At 38.8% G+C, this 15,374-nt stretch overlaps 1 long non-coding RNA gene across 1 annotated transcript in view; it reads right to left on the bottom strand.

The window, feature by feature from the left end:
- Window positions 1-15,374, bottom strand: part of LOC308055436 — a 210,625-nt gene extending 195,251 nt beyond the window's left edge. The window contains exon 1 of the long non-coding RNA XR_013924527.1: window positions 1-15,374. This exon is cut by the window's left edge and continues 26,471 nt beyond it. This is a non-coding gene — a long non-coding RNA (uncharacterized lncRNA).

Here is a 15,374-nt window from a genome sequence, read left to right as displayed (position 1 = left end):
TAAATTAATTTCCCCAAGTCAAGTCTGTTTTGGCCATGATGGTAATTGCTGAATGATCTCCCTTGGGTCCCTAGCTTGAACCACAGGTTTTTTGTTATAATTTCTCTCAACTATGCAGTTGAGAAGGGGAGTGATAGAGCAGCTTTGGTAGCCACCTGGCATCCAGCCAAGGTCAACCCATCACACACACATACACAGGCTCTTTAGTGTACTTTGTATACTGCCTCTATTCCTGAGAAAAAAATGTTATGGACAATATCTCTTCTGCAGAACTAGAACATACCTGGGGGAACATGATTTTTTTCTTGATTTTAGTAACGTTCCCTTACTGTTTCATCCTTTCTAAGTATTGATTAGTTCTTTCAATCCTCCTATTAAACGGAAACCTTTTCCAGCTACCTTCTTATGAAAATGCCCGGGCAGTTTCCTGCATTGGCTAGCAGGATAGTTTTGTCAGTGTTGCAGCTTTAACTCTGCTGTCTGCAGATTATATCTCTCACCACTCTGGTAATTCAGCCTCTAATAGTCACGAGCTTGGAAACAGGCACCTGCACCTGGGTACCAGAGCTGGCAAAGCAATGTGCTGCTGGCAGAAAATCCTGTTTGTTTGATCATTTCCCCTCCGACATTCAAACATTTCAGGCCCCGTAAATTAGTCACATCAGCTTTCTCTGAACTTAACAATTACTTCCATGCACTTCTTATGAGTTGTGCTCTTCCTGTGAAGCCAGATAAAAATGTATACCCTATAGAAACTTTGCCTGATGTCTTTATTGTGTTGCAGTGTCCTTGAAAGGGAACAAGCCTGGTGAACCGTAAGGCCTGAAGTCAGCAACAAAGGAATGTTGGAGTGGAGGGAGGGAGGGAAGGAGAGAAGACTAAGCAAAACTGAGTGCACATATGCATCCAAGGTGAACTGCAAGACTGCCAGAGGTAACTAATTTATTTCAGTTTGAATCTGTTGACTTCTACTGGAAAAAATATTTTTTAAACCGAAGGAAATAACTCCTTATTTTAGGGTCAAATTTCACCTCACACACACAGCTCCCTTGCTACGAGGAATGCAGCCCACGCGAGTTCTTAACATCCTTTCCAAAAGCAACAGCTTCTTAAAATGATCAGATCACAGGGGTTTTTTCCCTTAGAAGGAGGAGAAAAAAATGGAGGAGGGAAGCTAATAAATAACATGAAGTTTCTTACTTCTAGTGACAAATGTTATGAAAACCCCACAGCCCTTTGTAACTGATGCTTCTCCTTGCCTGTCATCTGTGTTTATACTGTACCTATCAGTCTTTGCAACTGTCAGTCCTTGAACTCCTTCTGAAAGGAATAAAGAGAAGCATCTAACATGCTTTATTACCAAACATCACAACACTTCTCTTTCTTTAGCCTTTCAAGAAATAGTAGGGGAGGAGGACTGGAAATCTTCTGAAGATTAGAGGAAACAGATGATGAAATGGGGGTGATAGGTCTGCTATAAACTTGTGGGTACAGAGAAGTACCCTCCACAGGTGAAATGAGGACACCTCTGCAAACTGAGCCCACCCCTGTCAAATAGCTTCTGGAGGAGACCCCATTTCAAGCCAGATGTTCAAACAAAGTAATGTCAGGTTTGAGTATATCAGGGACCCTAAAGAGCCCAGGCAGATAATGGAAAACCGACTTTTACAGATATCTAGTGGCATATAAGTCATTTAAAGGTGACTGTATTTATTCAGCACTACTAGTAAAAATATTAACTTGAATGACAAATTAGAACTTTGTCAGCCCTACACAGGAGCAACGTGAGCATTGGTAGCAGTGACAAGCCAAAGACTTTGGGTGCCAGCACAGTTGCAGCAACAGCAACTGCTATTCCCTCTGAGCTGCCACATAGTTCCAGGTGGACAAGCCAGATGGAGAAACTTGTTCTCCCACAGGTCATATTGAGTCACTGTCTCCATAAGGGCAAGCCCTGTAATAGCCAGTTGGCTGCCTCTGTGCAGCTGTAAACCCTCATCCCTCATTTCCTTACGATCTGGAAGCAGAGGCTGTCTTTGTGCTACATTCTCACTTGGGAAAAGCTGTTGTCATTAAAAATATTTAAACTTTTTTCACATCTTCTTATTCCAGTTTTACTAGTCTCTCTGAAGAGTTTACAGATCAGCCAGCACTGCCAAAGCTTTCCTGCCACTTTTTCAGTGACTGCTGCTACTGCACCTTTCTGTTTTCTTATTGAGAAAAACAGTGAGGTTGTCTGTTGACCCTCTTGCTTTTCAACTCGAATTAGTATTTGCATTGGGAGAAAGCTGGTGATGTTTAGAGAAAGTGGAGCGCTAAGGGTACTGAAAAATAAGAGCACACATTTTCTATTTAGAGACTGTGTGGTCACTTCAACCCCTCCTGTCATTTCAGCATTGCCATATTCTTAGGGTTACAGCCTCTAACTGCAGTCTTACAGCTCAGAATATTTAAAAATAGATTTGCATCCTAATCTAAATTCAGAGTGCTAGTCTATCTCCATTGAGAAACCTTTCAGTTTTACTGTCCTACAAAACAATCCTCCCTTTCTAATGTAAGCACCTCTAAATACTCATTCATAAGTAGATCAACAATAACCTCTGTATCACTCAGGCTAGGTATTTTTAGTTCAAACTGCAAAAGCTAGATCCTGCAATTGCTTACACCTGTGTAGAGGTGTCAGTTCAGTCAAAAGCTACAAAGACACAGCAATCTGCCCATGTGGCTTTGCTTCCTGTGAACTGGTCCCAGAAATTACCACATTACATTTCCTACTCTGTAAGAAAACCTAAATAATAATTTAAAAAATCTAAAAATAATTTTAAAAGAATGTCTCAGAGTGCTTGATTCATCTTTTTTTTTCCTACCTATACTTCACCCAGCATAGTCTGATGGCGGTCCATGACTCGTGCTCCTGTGCACTACCACTGTGTAAGTTAGTTATGATTCCTTTAAGCAGCTGGAAAACATAATTCAAAGCAGAAATACAGCCTAATGCTTAACATCTGAAATATATTCCTTATTAACATAAATGCAAATATATATATACACACACACATATATGCATCTGCATACCTCTTGGCTTTCCTAACTTCAGAGATTTTGTTACTGCCTACATGTGTAATCAATGATATAATTGTTCCTTACTTCTGTTTTTTCCTCCAAGAACACTACTATATGTTTTGTGACAGACATTCTACATCCAGTAAGAGAAAAGAAAAATTTGCCATGAGATAAGGTGTGGGTTTTTTTCCCTAGACAAGATGAAAAGAATTACTCAAAGAACTGAAAAAAAACAGTACAAATTTGAAACTAAACCAAAACTTTTTAACTAAACCAAACTATTTCACTCATCTTTTCCCCTGGAGGATTTTGAATAAACAAAACATTTCTGTGGCTTTTGTATTTTTCTTTAATTTTTTTTCCTACTCCCTTTCAGTTTGATATTCAAATAGGAGAGGGAAAGAACTCCTAGAAACAAGATTTTGTGTACTTGTAAGGTTGTATTCTTGAGAGAATGAAACTTTTTCATGAACAATTCCAGCTCTTCAAAAGGAAAAATGTTTTGTCAAGAAAAAAAAAGCAGACAAGTGTTATAAAAGGTACTTTAAGCATATCTCAGTCATATTAATGACTCTGAAATGTGTGCTACCTCAGTGCTTCCTGCTCTGTTACATTATTCAGCTGCCAACTGTCCTGCGTTTTATATCCTTTACAAGCATTTAACACAAGGTAGATTTCATACTGGCACTGAAACTCTACTTTTTTCCTTCAGCTCCTCATATCATCTCTATTTCTTCCCTATTCATCTAGGTATATGACTAATGCAAGTTACTATATTGTTTAGGAGCAGGGCTCTTGTATATCTACTACTTTGCTTTGCCTACCATTGGATTCACTGAATACCACAGTTTTGCTACACATTTTCCATGCAGTGGAAATTTTCCACAAGTCCCTACTAGACATCATGTAAAACCAGTATATACTCAAAATAACACTTTACAGGGTTTGGAGGTTTTTATTATTTTTAAATTTTAGTTTCCTTTCTTTCCCTCTACTGCTTTCAAGCCTCTTACCATTTCCAGCTCTCTCCTTCATGGCACTCACAGTCTTCATGACAACATGGGCTTAAGAGGACTGACATGTGAACCCTGGGAGGTGCCATCTACTTCTACAGGTACCCAAAGCCAAGCTGGTTGCATTCAAGAAACCTGTCTTGGACTGTCTCAACATCCTACAATGGCTTTGTGTTCCACTGTCCTTTTTTTCTATATCATCAAAATAAAAAGTAATCCTTCTTATAGAATATGCAAAAATACTCTTACCATAAGTTAAACTACGCAGAAGCTGTCTTGGGTTCGACTAGACAAAAGCTGTTTTCTGTATCAGACTTGTTTATGGCATAAACACAGAGGGTCAAATCTGTCATCTTAATGTAGAAAGCCATTTTGCCTGCACACAGGCACACAAACACTTATGGTATAAAGTTAAAGTTGTAACCATATGCAGCTTTACTCTCAAAGCAATAACAGCTCCCAAAAGATTACATTCTCAAGTAGTGTGCTGTTGTGATGTGAAATAAAACACTGTACATATTGTACAATAGAAGCATGATAGCATTCACTTCAGAAGTAACTCATGTTGGAATAATAATAATTTGCAAAGTGCTGGCTGCCATTCAAAACTTTCCTGAAACCACTCAAACTGCTTGATTGAATAAACTAACAAACAGCTCCTTTCTTGTCTCTGCTTCCCCCTCTCTGCCAAAAACAAAAACCAGACAAACAGTATGGCTCATGCCTGCATTTCTAATTGATGTCATTCTGACATAGGTATTTGAATTTTACCAAGTCCAGGGCCCATTTCAGAAAATCTGAACGTACCATTTATTATGGTATGGTTTGTACCATAACAAACTCTTCCACTACTGGAACCAGGGATGAACATTAATACCAGATTCTTATCGTAGTCTTGATACAAGTAATGTAATTTATGATTCCTGCAGAAATTCAAAGTGGATAAATTCTTACTTTAAGTTACATTTTTCATTAATTTAAAATAAAATCCCTGAACCTGATAACTGTGTAAGTTGCTTTTCTGCACCTGCTCCAAAATCCTTTAGGAAAATTCTGTTGTTAAACCCTATACTACTGCCCTTTTAGTTAGGTGTATTGAAAGCAAACCTTAAATAGTGTAGGAGGGAGAACTTGAAAATAACAAATGGACCAAAAGAAAGTATATATTTCACCTGATCGGAGTACAAACCTTGGGTTGGTGGCTACTGAGATAGCAAGCACAGTATAGTCTCAGATTTCCCAGGAAAATTTTGCTATGCAGAGTCCTAAGTCCTGTAAGCAGAAAAAACCAGGAGAGAGATGAAAAACAGCTACAAAACCTACTGGGAATGAATGCATCTGCTACTTGTTGAATTTTCAAGAAACATGTGTTTCTATTTTTCACATTATATATCTAACACAAAGCTGGCTTCCACCTCCTGCCAGCAAATGTTTTATTTATTTATTTGTTTGTTTGTTTTCAATTGACAGGCAGCATGTGGGAGAGAGAGTTTCATTTTACTGGAGCACCAACATTCTGAAGCTCTCAGTAAATTTAGATCACTAGTATTTTCAGTCCTAACTGGCCAGATAGCCCTGATCCTAAGAGAAAGCTGTTAGAATACTACCAGCTTCTGTATAGAATTCTAGAGTACTACTGAGTTCATCATGGCTTCATACATCAAGATACAAACAACAAGCTTCAATAAATTAGATAATCCTACGTTGCTTAAGTCAAATGTTTTCAAAAAGTCTGTTGAGGGTGACTTACCTGTGTGAAGATCCTGCTTGTTAGCTGATGTATTCTCAACTCAGATCTACATCCAATTATTTACCAGAGTACTGAGGCGGGCAATATTAATAGGTACAACAGTGACAATTTGATCCATTCAGCTCAGATATTCCTGTGAGCGCTCAAGTCTGGTGTGACCCACCAGATCCTGCTCAGCTGACACCTGCTGTGAGTGACACGAGCCCATGAGATGTCCCCACCAATATGCCAACAATCTTGCTCCCCTCTATTCTCCCCACAGTTCCAACAGACTCAGAGGGGATCAAAAGTGGACTTAAAAGTTGTGGTCTTTTCTTCACAGACCTTTTACAAATGGTATCTGTTATCTGGCTTTTATAATAACAAAACAGAAATAGTCCAGGGATAAGGGAATTAAATTTGCATAATCTGGGGCTTATATTAAGTTTGTTTCATTTGCAAACATTCAGAGTTTTCCCATTTAAATGCTAGCTTTAATCACGCCATCCAACCTCAGTTGGCAGACACTAGTGTTTTATCAAGGTATTTCAACAGATGATGTATTCTGCTGGATATCATAGTTATCTACATATTCAAATGGCACAACTTGCAGATATTAATTATTTTAATATGAATTTAATTTAATATATTTGAATAAAACATTTTATATTTCTAAATATAAATGCTATTTATTTTAATAACTAAAACTTATTAATATAAATAAATCCTTATCTGTAAAATGTGTTGCTTCTTTTCCTCTTTTTATTAACCTGAATTAGAATTCAAGCCACATCTTAGGTTGATTTCATGACCCCATATTCTTCCCTGTTTCAATTTGGATAAATTTTGAAAGAAAACGAAAAAAATATTCACCTACATGTTAGAGAGGGAGTGAAATCTAGTATTTCCCAACATTTGCTGAAAATCTAGCAAAAGAACACATGGTTTAGAAGGTAAAAAGCAAAACAAGCCACTCACAATAATGGTTTGCAAGAAATTATATAGGCTATTCCCTATTGCCATCAGAACAGAGCAATGTTTCCCAAACTGTGTATTCAGACAGAGCAATTAAGAGTGTAATAGTACCTCCCAAAGAAAATAGAAGTATTACATTTTTATAGCTTTATAGCACTCCAGACTCTTGAGCCCAAATTTATTCACATTCTGGTTGAACCCTCTAACAGCTCTGGAGATGGATTTCATTAACATGATCTTCATTGCTTCACTTCTCTTTCTAAGTCCTCCCTGCTCATTAGCTCTGAAGAGACCCAGTGCTTGTTAATGGTAGAGCACTCATATGGTAGATCAATGACATAATAAGGCCAAGACTTGAAGTGCAGGTGGAAAGCAGAGCAAGCAGGAGAAAAACATTTCACAATTTGCATTTGTTCCTCCCCTGGTAACAGACGTGAATCAAAGCCTACCCATGAGAACTGGGAGGTCTGGATCAGGACGTAAAGCCTGCCCCAAAATCCAATTGGATTACACAGTTATTTCAATTATAAGTCCTGATGTTCATTTTAACCCTGCTCAGCAGCTGGCAGTAGTACTGGTAGTTTCTAAGTTTGGATAAATGCAAGCTCCAGTGAAAAACATGTTTTAAGGACATGATCGGTCCTGAAGGGTTGTATACTACAAGACTGTCGCTTACTACCAATGGTTTTCACAAGGAATCAGCTCTGCTGAGGAACTTGGATAAAAGGTCTTTTTTATTTCAGTGGGAATTAGACGCCTCAAATGATCTGAGAGCCTGCATCAGAGCATCTGCTAAGCTGCAAGGTAATACTAAGGTTATGGATAATCGTCCACACCAGTGTACAGTAGCACATTTTTCTGATCTGATAGGCATCCAACAAGCAGTTATCAGCCAGGAAAAAGGTGCAGGGTTAGATCTTCAAATATGTTGTAGGTCAAGAATCTCTGTCTTGCCTGCAACACAGAAAACTTTGATTGCATCTAACCAGCCTCATGAAAACGAATGCAACAGTGGCGCCTTAGTGAGCTCTTTCAACTCACCGGGTTAGCCCGTGTTAAGAGTGATTTGGACACATTTGTTACATTTGTTGTCCTTTTCAGCCAGAAAAATCAGAAGCCCTATCAGAAGAAACCCTGCAAGCCTGTAAGTAAATGCAGAGAACTCTCCTGCAGCAGCCAGCTTTAATGAGACGCTGCAACATCAGCCAGTGCATTTCAAAGGCAAAAAATCCCATGGCTTTCTGAAAAGCAACACGCCCTCACCCCCTTCTCACCAGTGCTGCAGTCTAAGGTGCATCAATCAGCTTTTAGGTTTTTGTGGAAGGATAGTTTGACCTAAGCCACCAGAGGTAAACGATTATATGATTTAACAGGCATTAATGCTTGTTAAAAAGCTTTGCCTGAGCAGCCAATTTTACACCCACAGCAAACACTTCCTGCATTACTCTAAATACTGATCTTTCTAGGTACTGCTTACTACAAGTTCCCTGTTGGTTTTGAGTTAATTACCTTTCTGTGAGCGTCATGCAGTGTAGAAAAAAATACATTAGAGTTAGATCATCCTGCTGGTGCAGGATTTTTCCCCATCATACAGTTTACTCCAGCTTTACAGAACCCAGCACCCAGGCTTGTGGGCTTCTTGTTGGCCCCTGTGTACTGCTCCTGTCAAAGGAAACTTTCTCTCATAATCCACATAATTCTATCCTTTTCAGCTTCCTCCTCTGAGCTTCACTTTATTAAACCTACAGATTCACTTAAGGCAGCAGCTCACACTTGCTTAAGTGATTTATTTTTTCTAACAGATACAGATTTTCATGGGATTGTTAAAGCCAGTTTCAAGTATTATTTTTTTGAAAAAATGCACCTACTGAATTATTAAACCCATGTATAATTACAAATACCTCTGTTTTCAATATACATAGGATTTTTTATTATTCTGTTATTCCTGGAGTAAATATGCATTAATTAATAATTTTAAAATAAAATTGGGATTAGTCTGCTAAAATATCTTTACAAATAAGTGTTGGGTTCTTGTCTTCAGTATTGATATTCTATTCACTTTCCTGGCTTGGTGGAAGTTGGATGTATGCAGATGATTATAATAAAGTATTCTGGCTTTAATATCCACATAATTTTACACTTTATTTTAGATTTATTACATATTAACAAACCCAAGTATATAAAGCAAATAAAGCATTCCATAAAACAAGACAAAATCTAATTGCACAGAAAAGGAAGTGGTAACATAAGCCAATAAGAAATCATTCAAATTATAGAAATTCTACAAATGATTATATTTTAAAAAATTAATACCACAGGGCTATTCTACATTATGTGCTTCTATTCAATGAAATTGCATACCACAGGACAGAGTAACATTGTGGTGAATGAACACCTCTGCATTTTGGGAGAAAGAAACTGACTACTTGCTTTGTTTTGAAGAGTCTTCTGAAAACTGCCTCTTAAAATTCATATCCTCTGCAATTCCCAGTGAGAATGGCTAATCTCCCATATCAAGTTCAGGCATGCAAAAAAAATGATCCTCATAAGAAGCACTTAACTTAATTTGCTTTGCTTTGTTCATCTAGCCTCAAGTCAGTGCAGAATAGTCACACATTATGTGGATCAGATCATTTCCAAATAACATTGTGTTTTCTGCTGGACCAACAGAGTTTTCCAAGACTTACATTCCACTGAGCACTTAACTTCTCTTTCTATAAACTGGCATAGAATCACAAAATCTTTTAGGATCATCTAGCTCCAGCCCCCTTGCCACGGGCAGGGACACCTTCCACTAGACCAGGTTGCTTAAAGCCCCATCCAGCCTGGCCCTGAACACTTCCAGGGATGGAGCATCCACAGCTGCTCTGGGCCACCTGTTCCAGTGTCTCATCACTCCCACAGTAAACAATTTCTTCCTAATATGTAAACTAAATCTACTGCCTTTCAGTTTAAAACCATACACCATTGCCCTGTCACTACAGGCCCTTGTAAAAAGTCCCCCTCCAGCTTCCTTGAAGCCCCCTTTAGGGAAGGCTGCAATAAGGTCTCCCTGGAGCCTTCCCTTCCCCAGGCTGAACCACCCCAACTCTCTCAGCCTGCCCTCATAGAAGAGGTGCTCCAGCCCTCCCACCACCTTTGTGACCCTCCTCTGGACTAGTTCCAATAGGTCCATGTTAAACATTAAAAGAAATAATGAAATCTGGGATGAGCAGAGACCTGTAAATTGGCAAACAGAACTATCATACAAAACAAAGAATGTCATTTATTATCTCTCCGCCACAGCTGACCCATCTGCACAATGAGGACACCAAACTACCTCAGCGCAGCACTGCAAGGCTGTCCATTTATAAGCTCTTTCAAGGTCCCTAAGTATACACGTGGAAAACATCACTACCAGGTCTTATTAAAGGCGAGCCTCTGAACACACTAAGCAATAACGGAGCAGTTGTGAATGCCACTATGTTTCTTAATAAAGAAAGAAAGCTTTCTTCAAAGTGTAACTGTTTATGATTTATCATTGATCTTTAGAAAAAGAATTCAATTTATGAAGCAATACTTTAAAAGCTAGCTATGGGAGCAGCAAGTGGGCTTTAAATTGACAAAACATTTATTTTCTTGGTAGTCATTAGAGTTGATGTTTATCTTCCTTTCATGTGTCTATCTGACAATTCCTTTTGTTATTTTTTCCAATGAGCATTTTTCAGTTACAATTTTTCTGAAACAACTAGATTATAAAAGCAGATGTTGAGTTGCAGGGTGGGGTCTGCCTTGATGGCCCAAAAGTAGAGAAGTTCTACAGGCTGGCAGGCACGGTCCATCATGGGGGAAGGTGGTGGCTGAAATAGAAAGGAATGGGATCAGCTTATGTAAAGCTCCTCTTTAACTGTGTTCCTTTCAGGCAAGGAAGTCATTTGAAGAGCTGAAGAACACCCAGCAGTGACACAGGTGGCCAAATAAATTTAAAATTTGTCCAAAAGTTTAATGAATGTAGACTTTAGGAGTTATTAGTGCTTGCCGTGGGTCACCCTGTGCCCTTCAAATCTGATCCTTGGCTCAAGGATTTAACACATTTAACTTGCCACTTCCCAAAAATCCCTCCTTAAAAGTATTTTAATAACTCTCAGGAAAACCTCAGATGGCATACACTTCAGAAGAGAATCTGTAATGCACCAATGAACTATGGACACACACTTCTCCATGCACTGCAAAATAGAAGAAGAGGGGAATGAGGATAAAAGCAGATTTAGATTTGCATTCTCTTCTCTCATCTTGCTCTTACTGAATGAAAATTGGAAAAACAGAGTTTCATCCAGATCTACTATAAATACCTTTTTTCCCTCTGGAGAGGGCATCTGAAAGCTCCTTAATGACAGAATTTTGTTTTCTAAAATTCCTATCTCTGTACAAACAAAGCACCTAAGTTGTTTTTTTTCTTTTATAAGCAAGCAACTAAAAACCAAACCAAATCCCCCACTAAATACATGTCATTTGTTTAATTGTGGAGACAGAAGGAATGATGATAAAAGCTGAAATAAGAAGGGGAAGGAAAGCACGAGAGATGAGTTAACATTCAAAAGCCAGGCTGATTAAAAACCTGGACAAAACACTGCATTTAGAATTTGCTATTTTTGCCCTTATTCAGGGACAGCAGAGTTATGCCTGTGCTCCAAGAAGCTTCAGAAGATCGCTTTGTTTAATAAGCTCAAAGATCCGAGAAAAACATTTGCTGGGAAAAATACCAGAGAAGCTTGGTTTTCAAAGTGATTCAAACACAGCTTTTTACTACAAAGTGTCTTTTCAATTAGTTTGCTAGGAATCAGAGGAGGCTAAGATGTAAGGTAATGAGGGCAGGCATGACACGGCAGCCTTGGGGCTCCGTGGGATTTTCCTTCAGCATTTGATTCAGCCCCTTGGAGGAACCTGCGGTGAATCTGATAGCAGGCGTTTGCTTCTCTTCCCCCATGCCTCAGCTTTCAGGTCTTGTGTGCTCTGTCATACCCTTGCATCTATTGTGCACACACCACCACAATTATAGAGCTTTTGTTTCCAGGAGTTCACCAGTTTATCCTTTAAGAAAATAAAATAACTTTAATAACACGAAGTCAGGCCTGTTTCTAGTCACTGGGAGATTAAATGAGGGAGGGAGGAATCATCAGAAAGTCTCTGTGTGTTAGAAACACCAAGTAATGACCTTTATTACTAATGACCTAGGCCTTCCAGCAATGAACCTAGACAACACTGATTAAAAGAGAAGCCTGCTGCTTTTTACAGGCATATAAAATAAAAGGATTCTTTGTGTTAATAGAGAGGGGTATGACACAGAAGGAAATGTAAAAATGAATGAGCTATAAAAAGAAGGGATTTTTCCTCCTCTGTGGAAGACAATAAGAAATTAATCCAGAGATATAAAAGCTTGAATCATAGTTTCATAAACCACTGCAGAAGCGGATCTTTACAAGGCAACGTTAACTACATCTCACACTGCAAATTTGCAGAAAAAAGACAGTAGCTTCCTGCCGGCTAAGATATAGAATAGAAACCTATGTTTAACATGCCAGCCTTTGAATAAATAACTCATCCTAAAATTTTCTACATCATATGTCCATTAAAAAACAAAACAAACAAAAACAAAAAAAAACCCAAACAAAACAAAAATATAATGGAAGTCTTACCTATTTCTACTAATACTGTAGCTAAAACTTAAAAAAAAGCCCATCTTGCTTTTGTTATGTGAATATCAAGCCCTTAGGCTGGAACAAAGTCATGAAGAGTCACAGGACATGACTGGCTGTTACAAGACACCTGTTCTGGGAATATAACTTCAGTGGAAAATGTTCTCATCTAATCTATGCCATTCCCAGCACCACACTATAAAAGCACTAATAGCACATAAAGGTTTTTTTTTTTATTATTAAGTAGTTACAGCTCAAAGCCATCATTAAGAGCCTGAGTATTCATGTTCACATTTATGACAGGCACTAGACACAGCAAGAGAAATGTGGAGCATGTTAGAGAAACAGTTTTGTGGAAAACATATCAGAAGAAAATAAAAGTTGCAAATAGGGAAACTCCAGAAAGATAAGGTAAGTGGATAACCAATGACAGCTAACATCAGAAAGCAAGAGTACTTTCTTGTCTACTACAAGACAGTTTGGGGTTTACCAGCTGATAAGGAAGAGCAACACAAACAATCAATAGTATCATCTGGCTGTTTCTAATGAAATGGCTATATGAAATTTGGAAGAGCTCAGATGATGGTAAGTTACGCCTGCCTTATTCATTGTTGTATTTGCAACGCAATCAAAGTATTTGTTTTTCCCATTGAAGAAAGAGGGGATCCCCACTCTTACACAAGCAAAGATATTGCAGCCTGGAAGTTCAGCTTAAATTACCCAAATTAGGGGAAGTAAAGTCTGAGTCTCAGAAACCTAAAAGGCACAGAATTCAAAGAGAGAAATTAGCTGTTTGGCATATTACTTCTGTTGCCTCAAATCTGAGGAGTAGCAAACAGAAATCAAAATGGAAAGATGGAGAAATGCTGGCCTTTGTGAAAGAGGATACGTATTTCTGTTGGCTTTGAGCTTTAGCTCAAACCAGGACATGACTTCCAGCAAGTCTCTTAAGTAGCACAACAATCAGGATCTCCTTCCCTTGATCCACAGGGACAATCACATGCCGGGTTTTATCCATCAGACCATTCTTCAGCGCATACGGGCTCATCAGGTACCCATTGTTTCATTCCATGACGTTACTTGGCCACTTTCTCCTTGGACCACTTTTTGGTCTGCAGTACTTCCCCAGGTGACAGAATTCAGTCTGCAGCAGGCAACCCATCTTCTCCCGGCACCCCAACAGCTTTTACACTGTCCTTTTAGGACTTTCTCATTCTTAATGTCGGCTTGCTAGCTGACCTCAGAGCTGTACATCAAAACCCAATGGATTCCTTCTGCAGTTTCATCTAAAAAACCCAGTAGAATTCACAGATAACTTTCCTGAAGGCATACTTCCTTGTTATAACAGAGTAGGATTGAAAGCACATTCTGTGTCAAAATTCAGCATACCAGTCTTTCTCCAAGATATTTGTGCATAGCATGAATGTGAGCAGCATTAGATTCCAAGCCTTTGATACTACCTTTTCCAGACACAATCCTAATCTTTCAGCACTGAGCTGTGATTTCAATCACCCAGTGAGATTTTGATCCTTCAGGAATACAACTTTCATACATGCTTTTAGAGTAATCCAGTGCAGAACATGGCCCTGCATCTCACACAGATGAGAACTATCTGTATGTCCTCTACACTATGTCTACAATTTTTGTAAGTCTTTTCCTATTCAAATTTTTCCAAAAAAAATTTGGCCTTCATGCAAATATGCTGGCTCGGTCTTCATAGTCATCTAAATGACTGATGGCCAGTTTAAAAATTAATTTCTACACTACCTATACAACTGAGGTCTGAGGCTTATGCTCCAAGTTTCTGTAATTCTTAGCTCTTTCTTAAAACATTAAAGAAGTGTTTGCCTCCCTTCTAGCTCCTGGTTCTACAACTAGTAGGAGATCTTTCATGAATGAGTTTTTTTCACTCTAAAATTGCTATTCGTGAAAACTAAATGAGTTCATAAGCATGGGTTGACATGCATTATATTCTTGGCTTAAAGGGTTCATTTGTATTAATTTTTTATATTAAAAAAAATTCTACTTGGCTATTTAAGCTATCTACAGTCAATAAATGGTTGATAACTTCAAAAATATTTCACTTCAATTTCAAAATAATACTTTTAGATGTATCTGTGCAGAATAATCTATGTAGTCTGCTACTCCAAAAAGTTCAGTGCTTGCTAGCTTTGCCATCCGTTGTGGGACAGGCTTCAGAACAGCATTTAGGGCAGCCAAGTGTCAGTCCACATGCAGAGCTCTGGTAAGAGCAACCAGGAAATCTCAAGGAGCCCCCAGAGGCTGTGGCAGAAAACACCAAAGTGCCAAGAGGAGGAATGAATTCAAGTACAAAGTGCCTACATGTTTAACCTCTCAGGAGAGAAGACAAAGCAGGAAGGGCAGAGCAAGTTGTCTACTGAAATGCTCATAATTGAGCTCAGCCTTTCCTTGTCAGGCTGCTGCTCTGAACAAACACCACCTAGGTTAGAAAACACTGTCATTGCTCAGCTCAGCTCTCATTGCCACCCCCAGCACAGCTGTGCCTTTGCATTTTCTGTATGTGATCATCCTTGTCAAATACAGTGATGGTGCCTGGCAGCTGGGCAATGTATCAGTCTTTTGGCCAATGTAAAACCACTAGTTTACAAACAGACCCCTGCAAGTTTTCTCTCCACTAGAGAGTCAACCCAACTCTCACACAGCTATAAACATACCACTCCCTTCAACCACCTCCTAATTATGTAGAAACATCTGCTGAGCTTAATGGTAACCCAAACCCAGGCTGTCTGGTTCAGCTGGGTGCATAAGACAGGGCTTGGGGTACACATTCACTTAGGCAATAACCTACTCACTTTCCAAAGTATTCATAGTTGCGGTGGGCTTCCCATATTTCTACTGAATATCCAGGACAGACAACTTCTTAAAAATACACATCTT

The sequence above is a fragment of the Falco punctatus genome (assembly GCF_963210335.1).
Source record: "Falco punctatus genome assembly, chromosome: 1".
NCBI classification, from domain to species: domain Eukaryota; kingdom Metazoa; phylum Chordata; class Aves; order Falconiformes; family Falconidae; genus Falco; species Falco punctatus.
This window is presented reverse-complemented; position numbering and strand designations above follow the sequence as displayed.